At 34.6% G+C, this 17,479-nt stretch overlaps 1 pseudogene; it reads right to left on the bottom strand.

Annotated features, from left to right (window-relative positions):
- Positions 1–8,410: 8,410 nt before the first annotated feature.
- LOC144312026 (large ribosomal subunit protein uL1 pseudogene) lies at positions 8,411–10,296 on the bottom strand (annotated as a pseudogene).
- Between the last annotated feature and the right edge of the window lie 7,183 nt (positions 10,297–17,479).

Here is a 17,479-nt window from a genome sequence, read left to right as displayed (position 1 = left end):
GACCACCATGAACTGTGCTAGTGCTATTTTTGCATGTAATTCTATTTATTGAGGTTTGTTTTTCCATCTTACTAAATAATTTTTGAATGGTACTTTTAAACTAAAATTCTCCAAATGACTAATGATTTTACAAAAGCAAAGACAGAACAAATCTGTTTTGAGTCAGAGATATACCAATGGATTTAACAGAATATGAGTTTCTTGATAAGATTTTAGATTCCAAATTGCAACTAACCTTTAAAAACTACCATTTATTAAAGTTTAAAGTGACATCAAATTAGATCTGCAACTATCTCGTAAGGTTATTAAAGTACTCCCTCCTCTTTTTCCCAATTACATGTCTGTGTGAGCCTAAATTTTCTTTATAAACCTGAAGCAAACAAAATATCACAACAGATTGAATGCAGAAGCTACGATGAATATCTTGCTGTCTTAAACTATACATTAAAGACAAATGTCAGTTTATAAAACAATGTCACAACTCTCATGAAAATTATTATTTGTTTTGGAAACTGTATTATATTTTTCATTAAAATGTTAATTTTATTATTTATGAAATGTGCTTATAATTATTATATTTAAATGCAATAATGAATATTTTAAAGTTTCTCAGTGTTAATTTCTAGTAAGGTAAAGATCAATAGATCTAACTTACAAAATCAAAAGCTGTTTGTATTCCTTAATGATTTTTAAAAGTGAATCTAAAACCAGGATGCCTGATTAAGCATTTGACTCTTGATTTCATGTCAGGGTCATGACATAGAGCTCCATGCAGGCTCTGTGCTCAGTGGGGACTGTGATTGAGATTCTTTCTCCCTCTCCCTTCCCCCACTTATGGATACTCTCTCTCTTTCAAATAAATAAATCATTTTTTTAAAAAGTGAATATAAAACCAAAAGTTTGAGAACTACTGTTTCAAACTATCCCCAAATAAAACTGTAATTAGAAATTGAATAGTTCATCATGGCTGACAAAGGGATATGTCCATGTGCTGGCCCCCTTTTCACTACTGGCCCCTTCTCATATGGAGATTTGATATATTTTCTAAAATTAATCTACTTTCAGTGAAGCCCTTAGTATTTTCTTGCCCAGTATGACATTTTTCCAATACAAATTCCCTCCCAATTATGGATGCTGGAATTTGATTGGTACTGTTTCTATTGTTTCAATATCTGAAATATATTTATCTATATCTATAGCTAAAGAGAAAGATAATATACAGATGCTAGGCACAAAGAAAGCATAAGTTTAACAAATTCTTTTTGATTGATTTAAGATTGGTTTATTATAATAAAGTAGACTATTTAAAATCATAAATTCTATCACTCCTAGAGTCGTTGTTATAAGTATATTCATGCATTCATTTTAAGACTTTAGTTTTTTTCTTCACGCATGATGGAATGGGTTGAGGACATAATGTGCTAATGTCCAATGTAATGATTTGAAAACTAGATTTCTACAACTCAAAGGAAGAAATAATAAATGAAATACTAGAACATTCTGGGAACACTATCAAGAAATCATTTTAAATGTTGGGTTTATTTGTTGATTTTCACTGAGTGTAAATCTGTATGAAAGATCAGAATCCTTTTAACACAGGATGCTTATTTATTGGGACTGTGAAACAATACCTTTGACTGAATTGACTCGTCTCCAGAACAAGACTTAAAATATGTAAGGGTCTGTAGGGGGATGGGCGAATTAGGTGATGGGGATTGAGGAGGTCACTGGCTGTGGTAAACACTGGGGGATTTATGGAAGTGTTGAATCACTGTATTGTACACCTGAAACTAATATAACACTGTATGTTAACTGACCAGAATTAAAATAAAAACCTTAACAAGTAAAAAAATAAAATTCATGAGGGTTAAGTATCTGATTATCCAGTTTGGTTAAAATAGAATTTTAAAGGTTGATACATAAATTTGATTAGAATTCAGTGATGATTATTAATATCATTTATTTTCTAGTAGATCACCTTTCTTACCCAAAGTGATACCAATGTAGGATAAGATTTACTCTTGCTCACTTTGGAAGCACATATACTAAAATTGGATAATATTTACTCCAACAAATATTTATTGTGGATGCCCCAGTTAGTGTAGTATGTTCTGGGACTTAAAATAAAATTAACATTTTAGAGAAACAGTATCCATAATGGCAATATAAAAGGATATTTGAGTATATTTTTAATTTATGAAATTGTAGACACAAATAAACTACAAAATTCCCACATCTTTTTATTTCTGCTCTAGATGTATCCTAAGAATGTGGGAGGAACAGCAATGATTTTTTTTTTAAAGATTTTATTTATTTATTCATGAGAGACACAGAGGGAGGGAGACAGAGACACAGGCAGAGGGAGAGGCAGGCAGAGGGAGAAGCAGGCTCCATGCAGGGAGCCTGATGTGGAACTCAATCCTGGGTCTCCAGGATCAGGCCCTGGGCTGAAGGCGGTGCTAAACCGCTGAGCCACCTGGGCCTCCCCTAATAGCAGTGATTCTAGTAAGCTACAATGTGATTATTGTTAATGACTCATTTGCCCATATTTATGAATGTTTACTATTAGAGTTGAAAATAAAACTCCAGATGCAATTTAAGAAATAAACCCAAGTAACCTGATGTCACATTTCCTGTCAAAATAATTTCCTTGCATATTATAATTGCTACTTTCCTTTCCAAAATGGCAGAGATACAATAGCAGCCGTATAAGTAAATTTATTTTAAAAAATAATTTCTATCCAATAAAGGATAGAATAATGTTAAAGTTCAATAACTATTATTTTATTAACTACTTAAGATTGGATCATTTAATAATATTTTTAAAGCAAAGTTTTTCCTATGAAAAAAATCCTGGAAAACACAATTTTAATCAGTATTTTTTGCAGACATTCAATAAATATTTACTTGGCGCAAACGCAAGGGGTAAGAATGAGCAGGAAGCTGAATAAGAAATTCCTTCCCACAGAGAGTTTAACATCTAATAAACTTCATTCCCTTATTTTCTTTTTCAATAGGTCAAAATCATATTGGATTGGTTGTGGCATCAAAAGTGAATTCTTCAAATATACTTCACAACTTAGTACTTGTAAAAATAGATTTTAGGAAAGTGCTTCTGAATAATGGGGAAAAAACTCTACAACTGGATAGACTAAAGTCAATAATTATTTTTTCTTTTGATCTATTTTTAACATTTCTAAAATAACAAAAGCTGTTTCTAGAAAGTGAATTATAGTTTTCTGTTCACTGAATTTGGTGAATAAAGAGTTAAATCCACTCTGATTTTAATTCCTCATCCTTTTCTTTTTGCCAGAAAAAAGAAATTATGAATAAATAAGTTCCAGAGAGGATTCCAGTATTCACAACTCTTTTAAAAATATTATCATTTACCCAACATTTTTTTTTACCATATTTTCATTTACCCTAGGTAAAATATACAGGAAGACAAGTCCAAATTCATTTACTCAGCAATTACTGAACATCTACAATGTGGCAGGACTGCAGTATATTAGTCTTGAAAATAATAATATGAATCAACTATATTAGTTGCTTGTATCCTGATCGAGAAAAGTAAACACACATTCATCAAAATGTATTGATAAATTATGACAAGATTTAGGACATAAAAGATAGAATTCCAGCTCCTAAGAAGTTTATTAACTGATGAAGAGAAATTTAAATGTGTACAATTATAATATAGTGTGCTAAACTATAGCAAACAAAAGTGACCAACTTTCATATATTATTTAGATTTTTAGGGAAGACGTCCACAGCATTAGAAATTAATTTCTAAATATAAGGAGGCAATACTGTGAATACAGAGTATTATAATGAGTGAGAGAAAGGATTATGTGTCTTAAGAAAGGTGTAGTAAATGCTCAGCATTTTTGGATTACAGTGATATTAGGGACATCAGACTGCATGGATGTAAATCCTATCACATAGCTTATTATTCCGTGACCTTTAGCAATTAGCCATATCATGGATAGGATTAAAAATAACAGTATCAACCACAAAGGGTTATTTTAGAGACAAAGCACAGTAATATACATAAGGTAATTAAAACTGCCAAGCACCCTTCAACTACTAAATAAATACTATCCATCATTATTGGAATGATGAACATAGGATATCATTTTCAAGTGGGGAAGAAGTAGGATTTTAAAAAAAAAAAGCTCAAATACATAGCACCCAGATCTTGGGTTCTAAAATGAACCCTAGGTAGGACTGGGCAGACATGTAAAATATGAGCCTAAAGCATTTGCATTGACAGAAAATAAGAAGGTACACAAAAAGAAACAAAACACAAACAATCGGGGCAGCCTGGGTGGCTCAGCAGTTTAGCATCACCTTCAGCCCAGGGTGTGATCCTGGAGACCCAGGATTGAGTCCCACATCGGGCACCCTGTGTGGAGCCTGCTTCTCCCTCTGCCTGTGCCTTTGCCTCTCTCTGTGTCTCTCATGAACAAATAAATAAAATCTTAAAAAAAAAATCTACAAACAATTAAACCCACAAACCTCACAATGATGGGGGTATAACAAAGAGACACAAGCCAATTGAAAGAATTTCCAAGGATTGTAAACTGGGAAAATTTTAGCAACAAAGTAAATAAAGTATTATTGGGTTATAACCCAAGGAATAAAATAAATATCCATGAGTCCATACTGACATAAATAAACGAATGGATACATAAAGAGATGATATTCCCTTTTCTACAATGTGTGTAAACACTCTGTCCTCAAGAGGTAGAGTATGAATCCCACTCCTTTAGGTATGGGCTCCAAACAGTGATTTCTTTATAAAGAATATAATATGAGAAAAGGGAGAAGAGTCACTTTAAAGTGATTAAACATGACAAGCACTACGCAGGTGAATATGAACAGTATTAAGCCATTTTAATAATATGTACTGTTGATCTAGCTAGATAAAAATGGCACTGTCCTGTGGCCGTCTTCCCAGGAACATACACCTGAGCCTAATCATAAGAAAAGCATCAGACAGACCCTAGTGGTGGGACTTTATTAATGTCAAACAAGCCTACTAAGGTGAGATGTGCGACTGCCACCAAACTACTGCCCAAAAAATACTCATTAATTGACTCTAATCACATCTCCATTACTGTTCTTGTAAAATGTGAAAAGAGCCCAGATATGTAATATTCATCTTGTGACTTAAAAAAAATCTGTGGTCTTCAAAAATGTTCTTTTAAAGGTACTCCTATTCCCTGGATCGATTTACGACTCAATTAGAATGAGTTATGTTTATAGATAACAGAGTGGGAATAGTAACACATATGAAAAGAAAAAGTTAGTGGAGAATGAAGAACATTGGAAATGAGAACCCAGTTTAGAAAAAAAAAAAAAAAGTCAGGAAAAGTAGACAATGGTGTGGACAAACAGAAAAAGGATAACCTGCTACGAATTGTCTTTGTAGTTCTATTCACATCCTCAAGTGTTGTGTCTGTGTGTGTGTGTGTGTGTGATTTGTTTTGTTTGTCATAACCTACCTAATAAGAGATGTCTTTAGTATTTTCAATTACCTAAGGATGAATCTTAAAAGCCCAAAGTGAGATACTTTCACGAGTGAGTCATGCAACATATTTCTTTATGAAGCAAATACACTTCAAAAACTTAAAGGTAACTGTTTCTGAATCAATATATATTTGAACTGCAGTACTAGAATTCCATAGCAACAGAAAAGTAGAGAGTAGTTTGTACTCCTTGAACCCTAAACTTGTGTCCATGGATTTTCAGTTAATAGTTATCTCAACCTGCTACGTATTAATACATAAACTGTCTAGTGTATCTTAAGGCTTTGAATTTGAAATGTATTGATACAATAAGCTTTTGAAAATCTGTTGACTGCCTGCTGAAAACCATTTCCAAGAGAGAAACATTTCTCAAAGTATTCTCAGTAAGCAAAGATAAAGTGATGTTAATTCAAAAGCAGGGACTATGTGAAATGTTCTGTCCTCTATCCCTCTCCTTCAACTCACAAATCTTAACTTAGGAAAGGCTGGGAAAAGTCTTACTTGCTTTTCTTTAATTGTTACTATAGCCTTTTCATGAATCTATTGGACATGATATCCAATTTATTTTGTAAATAATAATATCCAGTGGAACTATGTTCCATATTATGCATTTTGAGCAATGCTGTTCTAGCAGAAATGTAACTTTAATTATGAACTAAGAAAAAAAAGAGCTTGAAGCTAATCTTGGGGCAGCAATGCCTTACTAAATTGTAAAATGGGCAAATCCCTTAAGGCTTCTGTATTGCTTTCTTATCCAGGTAATTCTAATTTACCTTAATACCCTAAAGATATGTGATTTTATCTTTTTTCAGAGTTGTAAACTCATGCTAAAGAAAAGTTTCCATTTACTCCTCATGTTATTGCTTACATGTTTTTTGGTTCATCTGTACCATTCATGGTTATTTATTTTTTAAAATAAGGACCACTCTAAGTTGCCAACTTATATTTTAGAAATACGGGATTAACCATAACAAGCAAAACCTATCATATCATTTCATTATATTTTAACACTAAATTCTTGGAAGAATGCAAATTTAAGAACAAGGAACAAAATTATACTGAATAAATATATCCATTGTAATGTTTTTCTATTTGCTAGCAACCAACTTTATAAGAGACTGATGCCAAGCCAGTTATTTCAACTTTTTAATTTAATTTAGCTAAGAATTAAGTATGATGCTTTTATATATTAACCCTTTCTGTATTTTGGACCCTATTAGAACAATGTGTCAGTAACAGTAAACACTTCAACACTTGAAATATTATAGCACTGATGATAATCCAAGGAGTATGGTTTCTCCTCCTCCTCCTCCTTCTCCTTCTCCTCCTCTTTCCTCTTCTCATTCTCTTTCCCATACTATTTTGCCTTCTCTTTCTCTTCCTTCTGTTTCTCCTCCTCCTCTTCCCTTTCTTCCCCTCCTCTCCCTCTCTCTCTCTCCCTCTATCTCTCCTAGGAGAAGTCTCTGAGCTTTACTTAGACACAGGAACCATGGCTGCTAATTTTCTTCATAGTTATGGCCTCATGACTAAATTGGGAAAATGATATCTTGTAAAAAAGTCATACATGCAATTTACAGGTTACCTCTTTAAAAATGAAGCCTCTTGCCTTAGACATCCTCTTCTATCCCATGGGCAGGAAGGTATACATGGCAGTGTGCCAGCTTTAACCAATGGGTCAAGGACAACTCCTTAGGAAATGGCACAGTACCAAAATAAAAGAAACACAGGTCCTTGAATGAACTTATAAGGAAGAACCAGGGTTTTATTTCTAAAGACATGTTGTGATTGTGCGAGTTGAGTCTATGGGAAGCCATTCATGGATACACATTGATGAGCTGCTTGAATGAACTGCTTAACTTGAGATTTCTGGTAACTCGCCTGTGGAGAGAAAAACATCAGTCTTTTTTAACTTGAGTAATGGAGCATTTGGGAAATATGCATGGAAAAAAAAAACCCAGAAAACAAAATGACCTTTATTTTTGGTTGAACTTGACAAAATATAATGTCTAACACTTCTCCTGGGATAGCTACATATCTGTGGGGCTCTGTACAACCTGAAAATGTAGGATCTCTTTTTTTTTCTTAAAGGAAATAAGAATTTTAAGATGGTGACAACAGAATATTAAGCCAAGCACTGAGTCCCTGAAACTGGCCATTTTCCCATCCCTTATATGTAAATTGTGGAATCTATTAGTCAGGATATTGGATTTCTTATGCCATCACAAAAACGTTCCTGACCTTCTTCTTATTTGTCAAACACTGTGTGTTCTTGAGCCCAAGAGAGTTTGAGAAGTATCTAGGCATAGTCTGTGTCCTGACCAAAGTTTGTATAATTAATGAGAGTAAGAGGAGAATCTTTACTATAAGCTGAAAAGCAAATCATAAATAGAGAACCAGGAAGGGCTTAAGCCACACTCATATTGACCTTTTTCCCTTTCTTACCAAACAAAGTACTCCCCTGGGCTGATGTGAGTGATGGGATGGACTACAGCAGTATATTCTCAATGTTTTAAAAAAAGAAAAGCCTCTATTCTGTGGACTGGACAGTGTACACTATATGGATTGAAGCATCTCTATATTTACAAAATTCTGTTCACTTACCCCATTAACTTTACCAAGCATTGGTCATTTGGTAATAAAATCCTTAATAAGCATGGGACACATGGGAGATTCCTGGTCAGCACCAAGAGTACTGGAGTTAAAGTGTTAGTGTAAGAGTTAAAGAATAGTCTTTATTCATTCCTTTCTTCTCTCCAAATTTTCAGTCAACTGAATAATTTGGATAAGAGTCTACAGGAATCAAAACATCAGTTTTTTTTTTTTGTTTGTTTGTTTGTTTGTTTGTTTTTAACGGTAGCACTAGGATTTATTAAACTGTCTTAGTAAAGGCGCTGGGGCTTGCCCATGGTGCTCTTGATGTATAAATCCAGATATTTGCCAATTCTTGAGCAAGGACACTAGGAAATTGACAGCTAAGTGGATGTTGTACAGGAGCTCATCATCTGTCATCTTCACGTGGCCAACAGCCACTGCCAGGCATACCACCTTCTTCATCTGGGATTTGATGGTGGACTTCACTTCATCCACTTTGGCCACCATGTTCTCATTGTGGGTCAGCAAGGAAAGAAACTTGCCAGCTTTATTCAGGCCTGGACCCAGGATTCGTGGAATCTGCTTGATCAGAGATTCTGAAGCCAAAAAGGCATCATACCATCGTACCTCTTGGCCAACTTCTTGACTAAAGAAAAGTTTAGTTATTCAAAGTTATTTAATAAAAAGTTTTTTTTAATTTTTGTTGAGTTTCTTCAGCACCTCAATGTCCATGTGGGGAATAGTCATTGCCTTGGCCTCAAAGGCTACTGGTCCCCCAAAACACACACGGAGAACTTGGGTTGGGGGTTGGGGTAGACTTAAGCCTGACGGTGCCCGAGAAGCGTCTGTCCTTCTGAGTGTCATAGTTCTTCAGGCTGATCTGCAGCTCCACCATCTCCATAAACTTCCAGCCTGTGCACTGGTTCCCATGCAGCATCCCCTTCACTGCCTCGTACAGGGTGTGGCGGAAGGCTACTGCTCATGGTAGCTCGGCCCGCAGTAACCCGCAGTTATTTTGTATATTACTAGCAGAGTTGCATTGAAGAACTTGGTTTGGACTGACCAAAATCAAATCCAATACTATTACCCCCCACCACACACACACACACACACACACACACACACACACACACACACACACACACAATTAACCTGTGGGACTTGCATGTGGGAAAATTTGGTTCTTCATAGTAGATACTTATCAAATCAGCCACACTGAAGATCTTATCTCAGACCCCGTGTCCCAAAAAGGATCAAAGAAACTAAGAGATTTGTGATTCTAACAAAGAAAAATGTGGCCAAAGGATGGCTGCTGAAACCATGACCCTCTTGTTTGAAAAAGCCAATAAACAATAAATGGAAGACTGGATACTTCTTTCTATTAAAAAGAAAAAAAATAACCCTGAATTTCCAATTTTATGAGATGGTAGGAATCTGGAGAGAAAGAAAAACAAACAAACAAACAAACAAACAAACAACCCAAAAAACAAAAAGCAAAAACCCTCTGAGTACAGAATTGCTCTATCATTCACCTCTAGCAACTTGGCCAGGCATCTGTGTCTTACAGAACAAAAGAGCTTTTAGTTTTGTTTCTGGGGTCCCCACCCTCCGTTTTCAGATCTGCCATTGTACCAAGAATGTAGCAGCTATAGATAATATCTAAACAATTGAAGCATTATTTTCAAAATCAGACTGCAGGCTAGACTTTACTAAAACCTATTCCACAGCCATTAAGTGACTCAATTTAATCAATGGTTTCTTAGGGTGTATAACACACTCAGTTGTGGATTTTCACATTCATGTGCTTTTTTAAATCATAAAATGCAAATTATCAAATAATAAAACTGTCATACATTTTGAAGAATTATCTTGGAAAATATTTGATATAGAATATTTGTGGGTTTTTTTTCTTTTAAAGAATTGCCTTAAAAAAGGAAATAAAGAAAACAACCAAAATCTAGATTTCTATAATGCCAGGCATTTTGTCTTCAAAACCATTTAGAAAATGACTTTAGTCAGATAAAGACTTGGCATAATGAATTAGTACATTAACACTAAGAGCAGTAGGTTCCTGACTAAACTGTTATTTCTCTTGTCATTTGAGAAACTTGCCATTTACAAACTTGCTTAGGGCTTCATTTTTGAGGCAAATGAAAACAGGATTTAACTCCATGGCTTCCACTGACATTAATGGAATCCATTCATCTACCTGGTCATGCTCTGCTTAGAAATTTACACTTTAAGGCTAATATTTACTACACTATATGCTGTGAACTTGCTTTAGGAAAAAAGAAAAAAGCAAATGTAAATTGAATTCACTCACTCTTTGATTATTATTAAAATAATTTTCTTGAACATTTGATGTATTAGTGTCTTATTCATAGCATACATTTCCAGGATATAGTTTCTCTTATACATACTTTGATTTTTTTTAAATCAAATGAAACAAAGATTGAGTTAAATCCTCTTTTGATTCTAATCTTCACTCCTCACCCTCAAGAAGAAACATTACTTCTTCTATTTTGAGAACTTGAAGTGTACAACATTTAGGGTACCCTCAAAATTGGGATAAATAAATTTCTCTAATATGTCAATTACACAAATGTGTGTCAAAAATATCTTTAAAAAGAAGCTTTTTAATAAATAATAATAAACTGATTTTTTCATCAAATTTCTGAATTCATATCCAATTAGTAATGTTAGCACAATTCCAAATTAAATAGGTCTTATAAGTAGAGACCTTTTAAGTAATAAACAAAAATGTATGCCTATGAAATAATATGAAATACTATTGAAATTATGTGTTCTTAAGAATATTGATTGAATTGGGAAAAAGTAACCATGGTAGATTACTATTATTGTTTGGATACTTGAAAGGGTCATACTCATACTCCTCTATTGCCATGTCTTTTGTAATGCTTTTTAAGGAGCTAGTATACCTCTTTACCCGATTGATACTGTGCTTAGCCACATGATTCACTTTGGTCAATAATCCATGAGCACATTTGATATAATCAACATCCAAGTAGAAGCATTAAGAGCCACCATGTTTCTGTTATCTGCCCTGCACTTTTTCTACACTACAAAATCAGCATGTTCGGTATCAAGGCTGCTCAATTGTAAACCAGATCTACATCCAAACTGTTGAATCTGACGTATTATATGGTTGAGAAACAAACTTTGCTATTTATTAGGACACTGAAAATATGAAGCTATTTGTTACTGACAGATAACACAAAAAAGATTTACTTATCAGTTTTTAAAAGATTTTATTTATTTATTTGAGAGAGAGAGAGAGAAAGAAAGCGCACAAGCTGGGGAGAGGAGTAGAGGAAGAGGGAGAAGCAGACTCCCCACTGAGTAAGACCCCAAGACCCCGGGATTATGAACTGAGCCGAAAGCAGATACTTAAACAACTAAGCCACCCAGGTGCCCCTCATCATCATTTTTAAAGGTAAGATATTACAATGGCAGAATAACTGAAATTATATAAGCTAAAGAGAAGTCAAGCCATTAACAGTATTAGTAATACTTGCCACTTCCTGTCTACTCATATTTGTTTAAGCGAGGGTTTGGTTGTGATCAGATAGATGACTAACTGAATGATCACTTTTTTTCCTATTAGTATTTTAAATGGTCTCTTAGAAAATGGGTCCCACTTGGCTTTAAAATAGTGCCTTAGATTGGTGGCTATCCCTGATCTACAAATGTTCTTCCAGAAAGGAAAAGCATTTTGTAACAATATTAGAAATAGCAACATTTGGGGATCCCTGGGTGGCTCAGCGGTTTAGCACCTGCCTTTGGCCCAGGGCGCGATCCTGGAGACCCGGGATCGAATCCCACGTCGGGCTCCCGGTGCATGGAGCCTGCTTCTCCCTCTGCCTGTGTCTCTGCCTCTCTCTCTCTCTCTCTCTGTGACTATCATAAAGAAAAGAAAAGAAAAAAAGAAATATCAACATTTATCATAAAAGAAACATATTCCTTATATTGTTTTGATTCTTAAGTCACACTTAACTTTGCAAAAACAATGGTTATAAATTCTCAGTTTTATAACAAAATAGGCCTTACATAAGCCATCTTTTTTATTCTATTTATAGATGAAGAAATGGGAGTTAAATGACTTGCTAAAGAGTTAGCTATGGCCATATAGAATATTTTAGTGCCATGCATAGATGTAAGTCTTGGAATCACTATTTAATCATATCTATGTATAATTCTTTAATGCTATTAGTAATCTCTTTCAATTATCTTGAAGCTTTAAAAATGTATGTATGTATGTATCTTCGTATGTATGTATTTATTATGGAATTTACTTATTTATTTATTATGGAATTATGAGATTGACCAAGTTAACAGACTTTTAAGTGTGTAATATAATATTGCTACCCATAGGGACAGTGGGTAAAACAAATCTATTTGTGTAACTAATTTTTTTTTTTACATTGATTAGGGACTCTCCATCTTCTCCTATCCTCAGTCCCTTGAAACCAGCATTCTACTATTTGTTTCTGTGAGTTTGACTATTTTACATATCTCACATAAGTGGAATTATGCAGTATTTGTCCTTCTGTGACTGGCTTATTTTACTTAAAATAATGTCCTTAATATTTATCCATGTTGTTGACCAATGTCAGGGAACTTCTGGGAATTTTATGGTTTCAAACCTAAGTTTTTTTAAAATCTATTTTGACTCGATTTCTGTGCATGGTATAAGATATGGGCCTAATGTTACTCTTTAGTATGTGGATATGAAATTTTCCCAACATCATTTTTTAAGATGATTATCTTTTCCCTATTTTATATTCTTGGTATTCTTGTTGTCTATATATGCACGGATTTATTTCTAAGTTGTTCATTCTGTTCCTTTGTTCAATATGTCTGTTTTTATAATAGCACCGTACTGGTTGGATTATGATAGTTTTAAATTTAAAATAAGGAACTGTGATGCCTCCAGCATTGCTTTTCTTTCTCGGGATTACTTTTGTAATTTCATACAAATTTTAGAATTATTTTTTCTGTTTCTGTTAAAAAGTGTCATTGGAATTTTGATAGGGATTTTCTTAAATCTCTAGATCATTTTGGGTAGTGCAAATATTCTAACAATATATAATTCTTCTAACCCATGAACACAGGATACCTTTTCATTTATTTGTGTCTTCCAAGGTTTTATAGTTTTTGATGTATGATATTTTGCCTCCTCGGGTAAGTTCATTTTATATTTTAATAGTTTCATCTTTTTGATGCATTTTTGATGCAATTTTAAAAGGGATTGCTTTCTTTTTTTTTAATTTATTTTTTATTGGTGTTCAATTTACCAACATACAGAATAACCCCCAGTGCCCGTCACCCATTCACTCCCACCCCCCGCTCTCCTCCCTTTCTACCACCCCTAGATCGTTTCCCAGAGTTAGCAGTCTTTACGTTCTGTCTCCCTTTCTGATATTTCCCACACATTTCTTCTCCCTTCCCTTATATTCTCTTTCACTATTATTTATATTCCCCACATGAATGAGAACATATAATGTTTGTCCTTCTCCGACTGACTTACTTCACTCAGCATAATACCCTCCAGTTCCATCCACGTTGAAGCAAATGGTGGGTATTTGTCATTTCTTTTTTTTTTAATTTTTATTTATTTATGATAGTCACAGAGAGAGAGAGAGGCAGAGACACAGGCAGAGGGAGAAGCAGGCTCCATGCACCGGGAGCCTGATGTGGGATTCGATCCCGGGTCTCCAGGATCGCGCCCCGGGCCAAAGGCAGGCGCCAAACCGCTGCGCCACCCAGGGATCCCGTATTTGTCATTTCTAATAGCTGAGTAATATTCCATTGTATACATAAACCACATCTTCTTTATCCATTCATCTTTCGATGGACACCGAGGCTCCTTCCACAGTTTGGCTATCGTGGCCATTGCTGCTATAAACATCGGGGTGCAGGTGTCCCGGCGTTTCATTGCATCTGTATCTTTGGAGTATATCCCCAACAGTGCAATTGCTGGGTCGTAGGGCAGGTCTATTTTTAACTGTTTGAGGAACCTCCACACAGTTTTCCAGAGTGGCTGCACCAGTTCACATTCCCACCAACAGTGTCTCCCATTCTGTAGGTTGTCTTTGAGTTTTGTTGACTGTATCCTTTGCTGTGCAAAAGCTTCTTATCTTGATGAAGTCCCAATAGTTCATTTTTGCTTTTGTTTCTTTTGCCTTCGTGGATGTATCTTGCAAGAAATTACTGTGGCCGAGTTCAAAAAGGGTGTTGCCTGTGTTCTTCTCTAGGATTTTGATGGAATCTTGTCTCACATTTAGATCTTTCATCCATTTTGAGTTTATCTTTGTGTATGGTGAAAGAGAGTGGTCTCGTTTCATTCTTCTGCATGTGGATGTCCAATTTTCCCAGCACCATTTATTGAAGAGACTGTCTTTCTTCCAATGGATAGTCTTTCCTCCTTTATCGAATATTAGTTGACCATAAAGTTCAGGGTCCACTTCTGGGTTCTCTATTCTGTTCCATTGATCTATGTGTCTGTTTTTGGCCAGTACCACCCTGTCTTGATGACCACAGCTTTGTAGTACAACCTGAAATCTGGCATTGTGATGCCCCCAGATATGGTTTTCTTTTTTAAAATTCCCCTGGCTATTCGGGGTCTTTTCTGATTCCACACAAATCTTAAAATAATTTGTTCTAACTCTCTGAAGAAAGTCCATGGTATTTTGATAGGGATTGCATTAAACGTGTATATTGCCCTGGGTAACATTGACATTTTCACAATATTAATTCTGCCAATCCATGAGCATGGAATATTTTTCCATCTCTTTGTGTCTTCTTCAATTTCTTTCAGAAGTGTTCTATAGTTTTGAGGGTATAGATCCTTTACCTCTTTGTTATGTTTATTCCTAGGTATCTTATGCTTTTGGGTGCAATTGTAAATGGGATTGACTCCTTAATTTCTCTTTCTTCAGTCTCATTGTTAGTGTATAGAAATGCCACTGATTTCTGGGCATTGATTTTGTATCTTGCCACGCTACCGAATTGCTGTATGAGTTCTAGCAATCTTGGGGTGGAGACTTTTGGGTTTTCTATGTAGAGTATCATGTCATCGGTGAAGAGGGAGAGTTTGACTTCTTCTTTGCCAATTTGAATGCCTTTAATGTCTTTTTGTTGTCTGATTGCTGAGGCTAGGACTTCCCAGTACTATGTTGAATAGCAGTGGTGAGAGTGGACATCCCTGTCTTGTTCCTGATCTTAGGGGAAAGGCTCCCAGGGCTTCCCCATTGAGAATGATATTTGCTGTGGGCTTTTCGTAGATGGCTTTTAAGATGTTGAAGAATGTTCCCTCTATCCCTACACTCTGAAGAGTTTTGATCAGAAATGGATGCTGTATTTTGTCAAATGCTTTCTCTCATTAGATGGGATTGCTTTCTTAATTATTTTTGGCAGTAGAGGAAAAAAAATATTGACTACAAGGGAAATGAAACCAATATCCTTGAAATAAATATGAAGTAATGAAGAGGAAAAGATGATGGAGCAGGGAATAGATAGGGAAATAAAAGGGGAGTTGGGAGGGCATCAGGGCAAACCTCATTTAACACCTCACATAAAGTTGAACTATCCTAATTATAATCATAACAATCACATACAGAGAACTTACTGTATGTCATGTATTATTACAATTACTTTATAAATCTTTATTAACCCATCCAGCTATGATGTCAAGTAGGACGTTATTGTATAATAACGTCATATAATGTTATTAATGACTAAAGTGAGGAGAAATTTAAATAAATTTAATAAATGTTAAATTTTATACACTTAATCAATATTATAAAAAGTATCAAAATTGAATTTGTCTAAGACTACATAAGTCTTAACAGTGAGGTTACAGGGCTAAGTTCTTTCCTAATAAATGTCTGGAAGCAAAGTCTTTCAAATAATACTTTTTCAAAGATATCTAACTTATAAAGCTACTAAATGGTTTTCTCTGTCTCTTTGTCCTGTATCTTATTTTATGTTTTACTTAATTTAAGGTGAATTATCAACACATCCTACTCACATAAACATATTCTTTTTTTTAAATTCCCATTTTTCAATATCCAGACTCTGTCAAGAGGGCAAGCAGAGAGAGGACCTTAATAAGTGAATTGCAGCTATGCACTTATTTTCAATCTGTGGCTGATTTTAAAGTATCTACATAGTTTTCTTATAAACATTAATTGAATAGCTACACAAGATTCTTTTGGATTATGGATACTTCTCAGTGAGTTGGTGTGTGAAAGCTGTATGAGTAACACAAGTTTATATATATTAAGTCAGCCCTGACTTCATATGGCAAAAAGCCATCATAAATGCATGCAGGCAGTTTGACACACAGACCACAGGACTTGCATAAAGAAAACTATGAATAACTCTACTGTTCATAAACACTGTCTGAGACATACATCTCCATGACATTTTCTTGAACAAAGAAAAGTCCCTTAGAGACACGAGCTTTTATAAATACATTAAAAAGACATCTTGCAAACTCCTGCCTCCATTTTCCAAATAGTTGCTCAGTATTCCTGGAGGCTTAGGGTATATTTTTATCTGACTTCTAGGTGTCTTAAATAATTTCTGGTATTTTCAAATGCAAGGATCAGGCTTCAATTTTTATTTTACAATTTAGAAGTGAACAGAATGACTTTATTTCCTTTAAAGAACTTATTTCATTGTCCAAATGGCTCTTGAATAACTACACATTTTCTAGCACATTATCTAAATATAGTATGATTACATCTCTGCAGCTTGGCATATGTTCACCTCAGTCAACCTCTTGCCTTTTGAACAAATGTCTCCGATTAATATAGATAGATACACTAATCACAAACTACATGGCAAAGGTGAAAAGACATAATTTTCTCGTAATGTACTTACAACATGTCATATTGTCTTTTCTTGTTCTCTTAAATTTTACTAACTCATTGAATGTCATGTTAACAACAGAGAATATAAGTCCACAAATTTTAAGTTTGGTAATCATGCAGAGATATGATTTCACTTAAACTATTTTACAGAGTGTGGCATGCTTTACAACTGTTATGTTTCTTAAAAAAAAAAAATCCACCTTCCTCAGTTTAAAATGAACAACTGGATCAAATCTGTGTGTTATTTTCCCACACTCATATACAGAAAAAATATTTATTACAAAACTAAAGATATAAAATGGATGACTAACCCATGTTAGAGCCTAGAAATGCATATTCAGCATTTAATGGGTTCTATTGAACTCCTTTCTTAGAATATCTCTAAAATTCCTGAGCAAAAAATGTGCCATCAACTGAAATGCTCACCTAAATGGTAGCAGATAAAGGATTGGTACACAT

Source organism: Canis aureus, chromosome 4 (assembly GCF_053574225.1).
Source record: "Canis aureus isolate CA01 chromosome 4, VMU_Caureus_v.1.0, whole genome shotgun sequence".
NCBI classification, from domain to species: domain Eukaryota; kingdom Metazoa; phylum Chordata; class Mammalia; order Carnivora; family Canidae; genus Canis; species Canis aureus.
This window is presented reverse-complemented; position numbering and strand designations above follow the sequence as displayed.